Raw genomic sequence first — 15,155 nt, 5'->3', positions numbered from 1 at the left:
GCATGGCAGCAACCGGGGTCACGTCCGCGGGTCGGACCACCTAGTTATCTTGCCAGATGGTGGCTGATGAAGTTTCAGCGTGGTTGGAACCTGATTCTGTTGTGGGGGTGGGGGAGAGGTTGCGTGCGGAAGTCTCCCATTCAGCCTTCGTTTGGCAGCGGCCGAACCACTCGTATCAGGCTTGTGGGGAGATTCGAACACTGGTGGGGAGCAAGAAAGGCCCGCATCAGTGGCCTGGTTTGAATTTTGCACAGGCGCTGGCACTGGTTCAGGGTTCTTGTCAGGCAAAGTATAGCGGATGACAATCGCCATGCAACTACTACTGTCACCGGGTTGGCCTTCTTAACCTGCATTGCGTGACATTTAGTGCGTGGCGGACCTTTGCAGGGATTGTAAGGGAGGCTAGCAGGCTTGGGTTTGGCCGAGAGCTCGTTAGCATCAGCTTGCCGCGGTATTGACGTCGCTGCAGAGGCCTGTTGAGATGTTGGCTGCAGTGACAAAGCAGACGTGGATGCTAAAAGCCACGACATGCATGCCGCTGCAGAAAGTGCGGTGTCGTCAGAAGGCGGTGGTGACAACGTGAGTGTAAGACGGTGTGGTTGGGACTGGGCAGACGTGGTCGTGGGCTCACACGAAGAAAGGCAAGAAGGCAGGTATAAAGTTGAGCAGAGGGAACTCGTGGGAGCAGGACGTGCGGCCAAGCTCATTTTGAGCCTACCTGGTGAGTCGTGGAGAGAAACTGCCGGGCCGGATACGCTAGGCGTAAGTGGCGGGAAGGCGGCCAGGGGCTGCCGAGGCGGGCAGTGATCTGACGACGACGACGTGGGCAAGAGTGAGGCTGTGCTGGGCCAGATGCTGGCCTGGGCCAAAGCGGGTCCACAGCGTCGTAGAGCAGCAGCGGGGCATAGCAGGAGCCCATTTCAACCAAGACGCCCATGCGTAGCTCACCGTATGGCCGGCAGCCCAAGAAAGAACAGGCGAGTCGGCGCAGCAGGTTAGCCGGGAGGATATCGCTGAAGAATGCGTGTTTGAACGGCGGGATGGTGATCCCGTTCTGGTACAACGCAGCCTCGAACTGAGCGAACAACCCGCCGACGCTTTGAGGCTGGAACGCCGGAAGCGGTGAGTCGAAGGCTAGGTAATACCAGCCCGCCATCCAGGAACGCAGCTGAGGAAGAACCTGTGGCTCGACAGGTCACCATATGTGGAGGTCGCCAGGAAGGGGACCGCGGCCGCGTTTATTTAGGCCTGCCGAAGAGGAGACAGCAGCGGAGCGGCGTCAGCAGCGTCCGGCCCAGGCCAAGGTCCCGAGCGCTCCCTCTAGCGCGTTCTGGGGAAAATTCTGCCTCTTAAGCATTTCGCTAGTGCCGGCAGCGTGGGTTGCTACACGTTCAGTCATGGCCAGACTTTGAAGACTTGAGCGCGTCACAAATATTGCATGTGGATCAAGGCTAAGCTTACATTCTAGGCATACTCCAAGGTCGCCAACTATATCAACACGCTTTGCTGCAATTTCTTTAAAAAGTAATTTTGGAAATGTGGTTATTTGTCTTGTGAAATAGCCATTGTTTTGCTGCAACCTAATTTTAAGGCGCATGGCAAGTACCACTCATTCACAGTGTCAATATCTCTCCACCGAGGAAGTCCACCCAGCGGTAAAGCTCCAGATCATAACCTAAGTACTTTTGAATGCTTTACACAGCCCAAAAAATCGTTTACAGCATTTATTACCACCGCGACAAGGTTTACTCTTGTGGGATCTTTGCGGATGATCATCCAGCATACCCAAGCAGCATAAAAACAATAGCCCGGAACTGGCAAAATGGATGTGAAATTGACGTGAATATCCGTCCTCCGTTCCTTTTGGAGAATTAGAGCATTTTTGTAACAATGGCAAGTCAAGACTGGGCCAATGTTCAGCTCCCGTTATGGACTTATGCTCAGCCAGACTTCCAGCAATGACCCAACGTTCGCCGCATTTCTAGGCTTATGTACACAGCGAATCTATGCGCAATGGCGCCACTATTGCTATAAGACTATGCTTATGTAACGCCAGGCTATCAACAATGGTTTGATGTTCATGCCAAGGCTATGCCCATTTGCTTCCAGTCTAGCAATAATGGCCCGACGTTCGCACCGGCACTATGCCCTTATTCAACCAGTCTACCAATAATGACCCCGTGTTCACTGCAGGACTGGGCCCATATGCCAGATATTCCATCCTCCTTCCACTGGAGGCTTATCAAATGCAAGGCCAGTGGGAAAGTGTATGTGATGGCGAGTCTCACTTAGTTTTATGTCACACCTCTGGCTGTGTTTTCTGCAATTTATTTTTCGTCATAACAGCCAAGCATTCATTCATAACAGCAAGCAGCCGTTTTATACATGTGGACTGGACAACAATAATACAATTATACTGCTTATTCTGCACCAGCGGGAAATTGTATACGTTATCTTTTACATATCATCAGCCAGTATACATGCAAAAACAAGGAAATAAATTATTCAAGGAACAACTTTTGTTGCATCTACGCCACCAGTACACCGCAAGATGCACGGCGCACCTGGTGCCACTGAAAAAGTGAGTGTACCCCTATAGTAAATGAACTGTCGCACTGCCTTGAAAAGAATTTCCCGCCAAGTTCTTGCACGATGGCATCACTGTATGTCGAAGCTGCAAAGAAATGCACAAAGTGGTCACCAGCTTAAGTACGACCAAGACCGGAAAAAGAGAAATTATTAAACACCACACTTAGTTTTGTTGCACATAATGTGCGAGAAGTTACTCGGAAATCTCTTTTATAGGATAATTTGTAAATGATGCTTCATAACTAGTGCCACATTAATTCCAAGTTTTTAAATCGATTTTACCAAATTTTCTTTGAACGGAATGGTTAATTTCTAAACTTGATTTCCCGTGTCACACCGTGAAATACACGTGTCAAATGTTACAAAAGGAGATAAATAGGGTCTATTACAAATAAATGTACGTTGAGATATAATGCCAAAATTAAATGTATCTAAATTACCGGCTCGTTTCTTGCCTTTTTATTCAAGCAATGTTCTTGCACAGGTGGTAGCAGCTACTCCCCGTAGACGTCAATGCAACTTTGAACGAATTTTTTTATGTATTGAATAAACTATTTCATGCAAAGAAGACTTGCCCAGTTTTTCAAAACGCGTTGAATGCAGGAAACTGAGCGCACCAATGTTTTAAAAAAAAGCAAGCACTGACACGAAAACACTCTTCTGACAGTCCACTGGTTATTAAGTAACAAACAATTTGAGGTAAAATTCGTTGTATCCTGGAATTCCACATTTTCTGGTACGTCTCCACATGGCCAAGCCAAACAAAAACAGTACGGAAATATTACACATCTAATGACAAGCCTGCTGCAGTGGATGAATGAGCGCCTCTCATACTCGTCTTGCACATGCAATAGACGACCAATGAATCATGGACGCAACATGAGTCGGGCCGCATGATACCCAACCCGCTGATTGAAAAGGTGGCCAACGTTTGGCAAATCCAGTTAACCAAAGACGAAAAATGATGTTTTCGCCATTCTGGCAGCATTCCTTTGCGCACGACGTTGGGCTGGAGATGTAGCAATAAGAGTTTGCGAAGAGAAGTCGTCCCATTCTTTGTCGCTCTCTCTTTTCCTGCCGGAGAAAACTCCAAATGTTCGCACTCAGTCAAAGCGGTAATCACTCCAAAAGCAATACTCATTTTTGAACGTATTTTAAGATACAAGTACTGCGGTACTCACAAATACAATTTTGCAGGCCTGGCTACTGAATTACGTCGCAGTTCTAATAAGACGCATCAGAATACGTGCCCAGAATACGAACGGCGTTTGCTCAAGCGTGCATGCATCCTTGTTCTGTGGCTATTCGCCGCCTTGTCAGAGACTGGGCGTACCTGTTGAGCGAATGTCAAGGCGAAGAGGAGACGACGAGGGAAAAGTTTCATTATATTTTTCGCAGATTTCGTAGTAGCAAGAAACAGATCATAGCTCTAAAAGATCCATGGCTAGAGGGAAATCCGGTGAGGGTAGATGAGCAGCGTTTAAAGAGTAACGAAGTTGAGTATATGTAAAATCACATGGAAAATAATAGCACCTAGCATTGTGGTGGCCAGCGCTGCTCCAAGAAAGGTGTTCGGCCGGAATAAAAGGCGACTGAATGGGTCGTAGGAGTGAATTGAGGGAAATAATTTTGGAACGCTTCAAAAATGCGTCTCAGGAGAAGGTGAAAAGATACAAGGAAGCGACAGCGCGAGAAAGTCAAACTCTATTTATTTTACCCTCAGATCGTACAAAAGCATTGTAGGGGAGAAGAAGAAATACAGATGACACTCAGCAATTTCATTAAAGAGAAAAAAATTAAACCAAGACAATAAATGAGAAAAATAAACGCCATAACAACAGAGGAAAAAACAAAACAAAAAACGACACCTATCCAAAGCACAAGGGTAGATTACAAATACGCAGTAGATTGGTTGAAGAGAATGCAACATATAAATTTAGATGCTTTCCCACCAACGCATTAAAAAAATGAAGTAACAATCACAGAGAACATGATAATCGCCAAGTGCGACTAACAATATTAGAAAAAAAAGGACTTCAAAATATGTTACTAGATGAAGTACGAAAGCGATGGTTGTCGGTGATAGGGACCAGGGCAGAGGTAGGTGATTCTAGTCAGGGGAATTTTTTATAGTGTGAGCTACACTGGCTGAGGTTAAGCAGTTTCACGTGGCTCGTGGAGAACCGTGCTGTGCATGTGCGAAGAGCAGTGACGTCACAAGGCGCACAGCTGGCGCGCCGGAGCCGCCGCGCGCGCCTTGCCGGTCATAGCCGCTGCAGACGCACTGGCGCCGGCGCCTGACCAGCTGTGCGCCTCCGTTTCGCAGTAGCCAAATCTGACGCTCCGCCTGAGGCGCTAGATAGCGCCTTTCATTTTGTGCGCATGCGTAGAGGTATCAGTGGGAGTACACTACATACAGCGGAGCGTTTTCTATGATATAGCCACGGAGCTAGGAGGAGAGCGAAATTACTGCTCAGCAGCAATTGAGGCTCAGCGGCTCAGCGTAATTCACGCTACGTATATCCTGGCATAGCCGACCTAAGCCACTGCTAATTTTGGTAGGAATAAAAGTGCATACGTCATGGTATTTTGGCGAGGTATGGCGAATTTGTAGCGTTGGTCTACACGTGCAGAAATCTGAGCGGCATCTCTGATCATGAGCGATCTGCCCTTAAAAAATTTCTTTAGACAGTCTATAGACTGTTCAGAGACTTCTGCCTAGAAAGTCTAGATGCTCTATAGACAAACCTAGAAGAACAGTCTATAGGCAATACAAATTCTAGAAAGAGTCTATAGATTTATGGCTATACACATTTAGTGGACTTTTGTCTGTAGATAGTCTATACACTATGAATAGATAAAAAAATATCTATAGGAAGGCAATAGGGTGTATAAGAAGTATATAGACTCTCTATAGACCATTTTTATACGGGTGAGCTGGTTGTTAGGACGGTAAATCTTATGGAAGAAGCAAATACGAGAAATCTTGCTATGGACAGCGAGAAGGGTAAATTTAGACTTTGTTAGATGTTAGTGACGCTTGTTGTGCGGTAATAATTATTGAGGATAAAACGAGCAGAGCGAATTTGTATACTATCCAATGTTTTATTTAGTGATGCATGGCCAGAGTCCCATATTGATCAAGCGTACTCCAGATTGCGTCGGACATAGGTAGTATGTAGCTGTTTTCCCAGAAAAGATGGAGGTAGTGAAAAGTTACATTTTAGACACCCAAGCATAGGCGACTGGCTTTGGATGCTATGCATTTAATATGAACCTTTCAGGAAAGGTTATTCGTAATGTGTACTCTAAGGTAGTTATAAGAAACCGAGTCGAGTGGTGAATGAATAATAGAGTGGCTGGGATAGGATGATTGACTGCGGGAAATTCTTATTGTTTTGCATTCCGCAGCGTTCAGTTGCATGTGCCAAAAAGAGCACTAAGAAGCGACATTATTTTAGTAAGCCTAGAGTAATGTAAAAAAAGACGCATTAGTTATTTTACTGTAGATTACACAGTCATCAGCGAAAAGACAAATAGTGCTAAAAACACAGTTCGGTGAGTCATTAATATAAATTAGAAAAAGTAATGGAGCCAAGACGGATCCCTGAGGCACTTCAGATTGGACGGGTACCTCAAGAAAGTCCGTTCCGTTCGCTGATGTACTGGGTGCGGTTAGAAAAGAATGCGGTTATCAAGTTAAGTACTACGCGACCGATGTTAAGGCGACTGAGTTTTAATATAAGAAGTTGATGATTAATGTCATCAAAAGCTTTCAAGAAGTCTGAAAACGCGCAATCCGTAACGAACCCTAGGTATAAAAATGAATGTAGATCATTGGTGAACCTAAGAAGCTGTGTCGCGCACGAGTATAATTGCGGAATTCTTGCTGGGAGGGTAGAGAAACTTGTTTGATTCGAGGAAGTTGACGCGGTTGGTGAAGATTATGTGCTCAAGTAATTTGCAGGGTATTGATGTCAAGGAAACGGGGCGATAGTAAGATGGTTTGTGTGAGCGGCCAGGTTTGTTAAAGGAATTCTTCCTCTTTTCCAGTCTTTGTGTAGATAGCTCTCGTTAAGTCATTTGATAAAAATGTTTATGAAGTTAATAAATAAAACAAATAAAATTAATAAATGTTAACAAATAAATAAATTTAGGGGCCGTGCGACTAGAAAACGAGATCGAAAAGGCGTTATTCAATAAGGCAGCACATAAACCTTGAGGGACCTGTTTACCAGATTCGTCTTCCGGGGTGATTTTCCGATCGTTGGAGCTCTTTAGAATGTTCCAAATTTTTCGAATTTGAACTAATTAAGGTGGAAGTATGGTGTTCAAGAAATTGAATTTTTCTGTTTTCAGAGCGTTTATGTAGCTTTTTGCTCTCTTATTGTTTATTGACCATCGGTTATGGCTACATCTCATTTTCCCTAGGCGAAGGAGCCTTTTTTGTCCTGTTGGTTAAGTGTTTTAGATAGATATTGTACCAGGGGGTGTTGGATTACTGATGGATCGTTCTGAGTGGAAAGTGCTTGTCCGTTAGATAGAGAAGTTTACATTTAAAAGATACCAGAGATCTGAAACGGAAAGCCTCGAATGGGTTAGCAAAATGACATCGAGAAATGAGGAGACCCTGTCAAAAATCTGGCCAATGGTGGATGAAGTGGAAACCACTATCTTGATGGATTGTGGTAGTGGGAACTGGTGGATGTTGGCATAATGGCAAACCATTATGCCAGCATATGGCAAGCTGGTTGCCGGCATAGTGGCAAGCTGGTTGGTGGCATAATGGCAAGCTGGTTGCCGGCCTTGTAGCCATCGGGTAAGCGGCAGCAATTTGGCTCTGATTCTGCCACTCTGATGCCTGCACTTGATGGTGTTTCAACAAATACACCGCATCGCCATTTAGCATCCAGTGAAAAGGAGCTTATTGAAAATTGTGCCTGTTCTATGATAATTTGCATCGGAATCAAATGCTTTTTTCTCAAGCTTTCGCGTTGGGTTATGGTACACGATCCGACGCGCCCCTTCATCCCGTCTGATACATTTCCAGCGTGAGAAGGTTTTTACCTAAAACGAGTTGTAAATGGCTTCGCTGTACTAGTGCTCTGCATCTTGAAAATTAGCCCACTCAACGAAACAATGTTTGAACGGTCTTCATACAGAGTGAAGAAGCAACGATAAGCGTCAAGCAAAAACTTTGCGGTGGAATACTTTTCTGCCCTTGTGAGCGTAAAAGGGCACGAGGACCCCCACTTATGTTTAATTATGCTTAGGTCTATGGTTACATCGAATGAAACATGAACTGAGCGAGGAAGCGAAACGTGAATGAGCTTCGAGTGCTGCTCGACTGAGCCCATATCATTAACCGCTTTGCACAAGATAATTTCATGCAAACAAAATTTTAAGACTGCTACACTAGTGATTTTAATTTTAAGCAACGAATTTCGATTCTGTTTTGAATTTAATTCACGCCACTAAAGTGAAAATCGAGCTTGGGCAGCGGAATCTCAAGGCGCCAGAACCGCTCAAATGGGCCCGCTGACATCGCTGCCATCTGTCGGCTTGCAGCCAAACTGCATGGCGCACTCCGCCGTGGCTGAACATAATCGGGACACTCCAGCGGCACAGTACCTCAGTATTCTTACACCGTGCTCCCAACAGATCGTCTTCAGACGCCTCCATACCCGCTCTCTGTCATCCCCTCAGCTGCCATCCCACTATTGTGGCAGGTCCCCTGCATGCTTCCTATGCGGTGACCCTCAGGCCACACTCCGCCACATCCTTTTCGGCTGCCCTACTGACCCTCCCCCGCAGGGACAGCACGGCATCTCGAGCTGAGAGGACGGGGAGGTCCTGATCACGTCTGGAGACTTGATATCGCAGCTTGGTGCGGTGACTCGGGCTGCCAACGTCGAGTCCCGACATGATCTACATGAAGCAGTGCGGGACCGCGCAGTAGCCCAGGGACCCAGCAGGGTCTAAAACTCACTTGCAGAAATAAAGTTTTTCTGTCTGTCAGTCCACATGGAAATTTTTCTCCACATCGCAAGGTAATACGTGGTTGGAGATGGCAAAAACTGCATTAAATACATGAGCTGCATGTAAAAGTGTTGACAATCTTGGTTACGTGCCTGCAACACGCAAACTTGACATTTCTGCGGCACCAGCCACAACAACTGTCTAAGAAATATAATAGTGCTAACACATGCATTCGCAAAATGAGAGAAGGAATGCGAGACAGAAGCGCTGGCTGTCAACTGAAATTTTATTGATGGAAGGCAGACGCCTTGTAGCAGTGATGAACAGATGGGAAAAAAATGGGAGCGATACAATCGGGGATAACAACAAAAAATGTAAGCACAAGCAAGGAACATAAGAAAAACCAATACAAAGGAAAAAACTCATTTTGTTCGCCACTTCTAAAAGCCGCCATCCCCTGCAAAGAGTTATAAAGAGAGGCTGCTAATGCGCCTACTGCTTTACATGGTATACTTCAAAGCTGACACGCCATTTTGTCTGCACTATTGCCGAGAATCCTCATCTCTCCCAACCAAGCTATGCATCTTTTGCACTAACCAAAGTGCACAACCCAACCTATGTACTCGCCCCTTTAAATCGCTTCAGTTCCATAAAATGTGGATGCCAGGTAAAACATGAAACTCAGTTCAAGTGTTCCACATGAGTGGTCTACGTTATTGCCTTGACATGTGGAAATCTTTGTCAGCCAAACTGGCTGGTGCATCGGGGAACGTCTGGGGGAGCATACCCGAAATTTAAGTGATTTAAAGTACAAGTACGCACATTTGGTTAAGCATGCAGGTTAGGAAGTGCAAAGGGTGCATGGCTCTGCTCAGAGACCAAGATTCTCGGTAAGAGTGCCGACAAGACAGCACATGACAGCCTGGAAGCATACCATATAAAGAAATATGGCAGTAGGTGCATTAGCACCACTCTTTATTGTTCTTTGCTCCAGAGGTCAACTTTTGACAACCGGCCAGAAATTTTATTTTTTGTGCGTGTTTTGGTATGTATTGATTTTCTTATACTGCTTGTTAGCGTGTGCATTGTACGATGCTGTAGTTATCCCAAGCTGTATCGCTGCCATTTTTTTCCCACCTGCTCCTCGCCGTTATAAGGTGCCTGCCTTCCATCAATAAAATTTACGTTGACAGCCGGCGTTTGTGCCCCGTATTTCTCCTTTCGTTCTGTGGACGCATGAGTTAGGGCTGTTACATTTTTTAGGTTCACAATGCACCAACTCGCCCAGAAAGAAGTTTTATTCAAACAGCAACTGTCTCTCCTTTGCATTGCCGGAAGCCAAAATACCACCTAATGGCCACTTAGGCATCAGTCACGATGTTCGCCCCGAGGCAGTCCATCTTGTGGCTGCAGCAACATACATGCCAGAACAATGTTGTTCGTCCTCTTTCTCATCAACGAATGACAGTGGCAAGTGACAGTAGCCAGCCTAGTGTGCCTTTATGCAAAAGCTGCCAGACCCAACAGAATAGTCAGCTGTGCTTCCAGGAAAGAAAGCATTTTTTTATGCACCCCTATGCAACAAAACAAAGCAGTCTTAAGGACTTATTACGAAATGGGTTTAGTACGATATGCAACTTGCAATCACTTGCTACTGAAATAAACATGTACATGCTCACCTGTCCATTCACGGTATCAAGTGTGTTTAGTGGCAGGGTAGCAGGAGCCTTTTTTTAGTGGGCCGACCCCGGAGGCAGTGCAATACCGAGCCAACACGTGGCGGAGATGAAGCAAGCTTCAAGCACTCCGCCGCATTTCAAAAATAAGTTTAATACCTTGGGTCCAAGTAGGACCCGTATCAGATATTCTTGAGTAGTGTCCTCTGCACATATTGAGGTCAGAAGACATCACACTTTTGACATAAAACGCAGTTTGGAAAACTCGGAAACCATGATCATAACTCGATGATGGGCTGCAGAAATCTGGAAGTCGGCTACCCAGCAAAGCATGAACTCCGTCATGGCCCGTGTTGCCCTGCACGCAGAAGTTGGGTGCAGTGCTGGAGATGATCGCCTTATGCCCGACATGCATGTGACAAGCAGCAGGTAGGAACAGCTCTGCTTCATCGCCCATCGCAAGTAATGGCTACATACTGCAGGAGCGTGCAGAGAAGATGTGCAACGTTTTTGTGCCTCCCCAAGTCTCCCGTGCTGCACCCAATTTTTTCAACCAAAACAGGTCTAGTGACCATGGTTAAGGAGTATTCACTTTGCACTGTAGCAGACTTCAAAATTTCTGTAACTCGCCCATCGTGCAGGATGCGGACAGTGCTCTTCCAGTAAAAAATGAGAAAAGGAAACAAAGCTTTCTAGGTTCTACTTGCATGTGATGTAGTCTCGGCACTCGATGTTGCAGCATGCTACTTCTCTGCCAATGAGAACTCTGACGTTGCACTGGAGCTCTTGGGCAAGCTCCAAGTGATGCTGATGGAGTCTCAGCAGAAGGAACACAAGAAAATGCACATCACAGATTATTTTTAATTTTGAATACCCTACCCCATAAATAAACATGCTTTAGAGCATAAATAGTGTCCTATATTCTAGCACTAAAGCTTGCTGCTTACGCGTATGCATTCAAGTACTTGTTTCTGGTGCATAACTGGCCAATAAATTTATTTGCCATCAGGACCGCATGAATTTGATTCTCAAAATTGCCCGCCACGAACTTATAGTAGCGCCTAGATTGTGATAATTAGTCTAGGTGTGACTGCTTAGAATTCAGCCCGTTAAATAGGGCGCAATGACCGCTCATTCCTGCTGCCATTCGATAATTCGAACTTCGCTTAATTCGAACAATTTTCCAGTCCCCTTCAGGTTAGATTTAACAAGCTTTCATAGTAAAAGAAAATGATGCAAATAAATCAAAACAAGCATGTGTGCTTAATTTTATTAGGTCACAGAGCTTTTTTTCAGCATAGTTGGAAATTCATTTTATGATGAACAATTGCACAATTGTTTTTTCTTCCGAAATTTGCTGGATGAATGGGTCTCTAAGGAATGAGCAAAATACTAGACTCACCACAAGGTACAGCAAGTTCCTCTGGAGATGTAGAAGGCGGGGCTGAATCACCATGAAACAAAACCAATCTCAGAACTGGTCACTAATGGATCGAGAAAAATTCAACACTCACCACAATGCATATCAGCTTCAGTTGGAGACACGCAAGCCAGGGCGGAGTCAACAAAACCATTGTCGAAAAAAATACTGTACACCACTTCACTGCATTTCTGTCTAATAAAAATATAGCAAATTAAACACAGGCAAGCACTTTGGCAATTAAAACCTGAAATGCAAATGTCCCAGCGATCTATGCATTGCTTCACCAATACAGAACGTTTCCTGAGCACATCACGACCGCAGTGCAAAGTTCCAGAAGAAAGTTAATGCCTCGTGCCTGTATCATTACCCCTTTACAGAGGATATTCGCTTCTTTGTACAGCACAGAGCTTCAGCAGTGCAGACTGGAGCAGGTAGGCATAGGATGATTAGTGATGTGCACAGCCTTTCGCTATGCCCGCATACGTCTCTTGCTCAATGGGAGCATGAATGCCTTTATTGCCATATCGGGCCTTACCACACAAGATGGAGCAAGAAAAGAATTTGAGAGGCCTTTAAGTCACATTTTTTGAAGCCGAACATGAGTGCTCCTCCTTGCTTGTTGGCCACTGTTTCAAGTGTATGCACAGCAGACAATGTTGGAAAAGACAATGCTACGCTCAACATTATTGGCTGTGCCTCCGGTCAAAGAATCCCAGTAGTCGTTACAAAAACATGCTACTTTCAGCACACTTTTTATTGTGTAACTCAGTAAGAAAGGGCCTCTCTTGAGCTTCTCTTCCTCCATACCGCACATTGCCTGCTACAGATCAGTCCTCTTATTTTCCGTGAGAGATTGGCAATGGCTCCCGAAACACTCTAGTCAGTCACTCTTTGAATTTCTTTTCTTAGCCAACCATATACTATAGTAATCCCGGTGAGCAGAGAACCCAGGCACGCCCAAAAATATCTCCCGTTTCCTTTTTTATAATTTGGCGGGTGTTCGTTCATTTGCTGTTATACTTCATTGTTGCCCAATTATTATACTTACTTGATTCTAATGTGCAACTTTTTTCCAGAAAAGTTTACCGAAAATGGCCCCCTGGCAGTTTACACAGCTGATCTAAGAAAGCTTTGGTTTGCACCTGAATTCAACACCTCCTTATACTGCTTCAGAAAATCAGTGAATCCTTTGAGGTATCCACTGCTCAAGGGATAGAGTAAGAATACTGGCCCTCAAAACTGGCCTCAGCTAATTCACCTGTTCTCATATGCCTGTACTGGTGATATTTCAGGGAGCCGGAAATAAATATTAACAGTTAAAAATTTACCTGTAGCACCTGTAGCACTTGTGGCCATCAGCATCGCCTCGGGGAGTTGTGCGCCTGCAAATATATCAAACGAAACATTGATTACAGTTTGCTCTAATTTGACAAGATATTCGGGAATATTATAAGTGTTACCTGGGTCCATAGAGGGAGGCATAATGTATTCCTTTTTATTATTGTTTTTATTAATATTGTTATCCACTGCTCAAGAGATCAACTAAGAATACTGGCCCTAAGAACTGGCCTCAGCTAATTCATCTGTTCTCATGTGCCTGTACTGTGGATGTTTCAGGGAGCCGGAAATAAAAATTAGCAGTTAAAAATTTACCTGTAGCACCTGTAGCACTTGTCGTGGCCGTCAGCATCGCCTCGGCAAGTTGTGCGCCTGCAAATATATCAAACGAAACATTGATTACAGTTTGCTCTAATATGACAAGATATTCTGGAATATCATAAGTGTTACCTGGTTCCAAAGAGGGAGGCATAATGTATTCATTTTTATTATTGTTTTAATAATATTGTTATCCACTGCTCAAGGAATAAAGTAAGAATACTGGCCCTAAGAACTGGCCTAAGCTAATTCACCTGTTCTCATATGCCTGTACTGGTGATGTTTCAGGGAGGCGGAAATAAAAATTAGCAGTTAAAAATTTACCTGTAGCACCTGTAGCACTTGTCGTGGGCGTCAGCTTCATCTCGGGAAGCTGTGCGCCTGCAAACATATCAAACGAAACATTGATTACAGTTTGCTCTAATTTGACAAGATATTCGGGAATATCATAAGTGTTACCTGGGTCCATAGAGGGAGGCATAATATATTCTGCAGTCACCTCACCACGCTGCTGGCCCCTTCGAACATAGCTCGCTATTTCATCTGCGATTAACGAAATACATAAAAAAATAAGCACTGTGGAACAACAATGAAGTGCGGCAGAGAAAGGCCCCTTGTTACATAAAATGTACAACAGTGTCCGAAAATGGCTTCTATTTCTCCTTTTCTAGCTCATAAAAGCTCCTTTTACAGTGAAAGTGCGTCTTTGTCATTAGAATTCCGCAATCTATTCATAGAGGCCAACTTCAAGTTGTCCTCAGTGTCGCTTCAAATATGCCACTAAATGTCCCCAAGTTTATTTGCATGAAGCAAGATTGAGATAAAGAGGGGAGCAGAGTTTGAGAATTCCCAGGGATATTAAAGCAATCATTAGGCCAAAAAATTCCAAAAATTTGCTGCTCTTTATATTTACACTTACAAGGCCTCGTGAATACTGAAATGTTTATGACAAAGCGAGTACTCAGGCAGGAAGCAACTGCTGCATCTGTCCGAGCAAGCTGAGAAACAAACAACTTCTATTTCCTGTTCTTCCAAAGCATGTGATAATGTGATAGTCTTAGAGGAAACGACCCATTTTTAATAAGCAGAGGCTTTGTGGCTGTACCTTGAGCCTTCCGCGCCAATCGCACAGCAGACGTCCAAGTGCTAACGAAGGAACTAAATCGACGAAAGCCTTCATCATAAATCGCCAGCTGAGAAGCCCTCGGCGAGGCCCCAGTGTTTGGGTTGTTGTTTCGGAGGCTTTTCCCCCTAAAACTTCTTGGGACTGCCAAAGTTTGCAAGCCAGTTTTCTACACAATCCAAATGTCTCCACCAGGCCATGGTTTTCGTCAGCTATAAAACGATAGCACTAGGCTGCTGCCTTGTTTATTAAACTGTGCAACACTAAATGCAAAATTGGTTGCTTCTAGTATATAGTTTCTACAGCCCCTGCAATATGTAAATTTTTTTGCAACTAACTTTTGGTATTATTTTGTCTCATTTTATCCACCTTCAGTACCTACATCAGTATTTTACTCATTACTGTAATTTATTTCATAGAATTGTGCTGTATTTTTACTGATACTAGACGTTCTCTTTTATTTCAGGTCTAGACCTTGTCAATGGGTTTAGTGTGGAATATATGCACACCGTCCTGCTAGGCGTTGTACGACAAGTGACCGAGAAAATTTTGTCAACGTCGAACTCAGGTCAACACTTTTATGTTAGTAAGGCAAAGCGCACGAAGTGGTTCATTCGTGATTCACTTACTAGTGACAGTGCACATTAAAGAACACCAGCTGGTCAAAATTTCTGGAGCCCTTCACTACGGCTTCTCTCATAGCCTGAGT

The 15,155-nt window shown here is 44.5% G+C and overlaps 1 non-coding gene across 1 annotated transcript; it reads right to left on the bottom strand.

Moving 5' to 3' along the window:
* Nucleotides 1-10,299: 10,299 nt before the first annotated feature.
* On the bottom strand, nt 10,300-10,485 carry LOC144130688 (U2 spliceosomal RNA). Its single transcript, XR_013314181.1, has one exon. It is a non-coding gene; the product is annotated as a U2 spliceosomal RNA (small nuclear RNA).
* Between the last annotated feature and the right edge of the window lie 4,670 nt (nt 10,486-15,155).

The sequence above is a fragment of the Amblyomma americanum genome, chromosome 4 (genome assembly GCF_052857255.1).
Source record: "Amblyomma americanum isolate KBUSLIRL-KWMA chromosome 4, ASM5285725v1, whole genome shotgun sequence".
Classification (NCBI taxonomy): Eukaryota; Metazoa; Arthropoda; class Arachnida; order Ixodida; family Ixodidae; genus Amblyomma; species Amblyomma americanum.
Note: the sequence above shows the minus strand (reverse complement) of the source record. Positions and strands in the feature narration are given on the sequence as shown.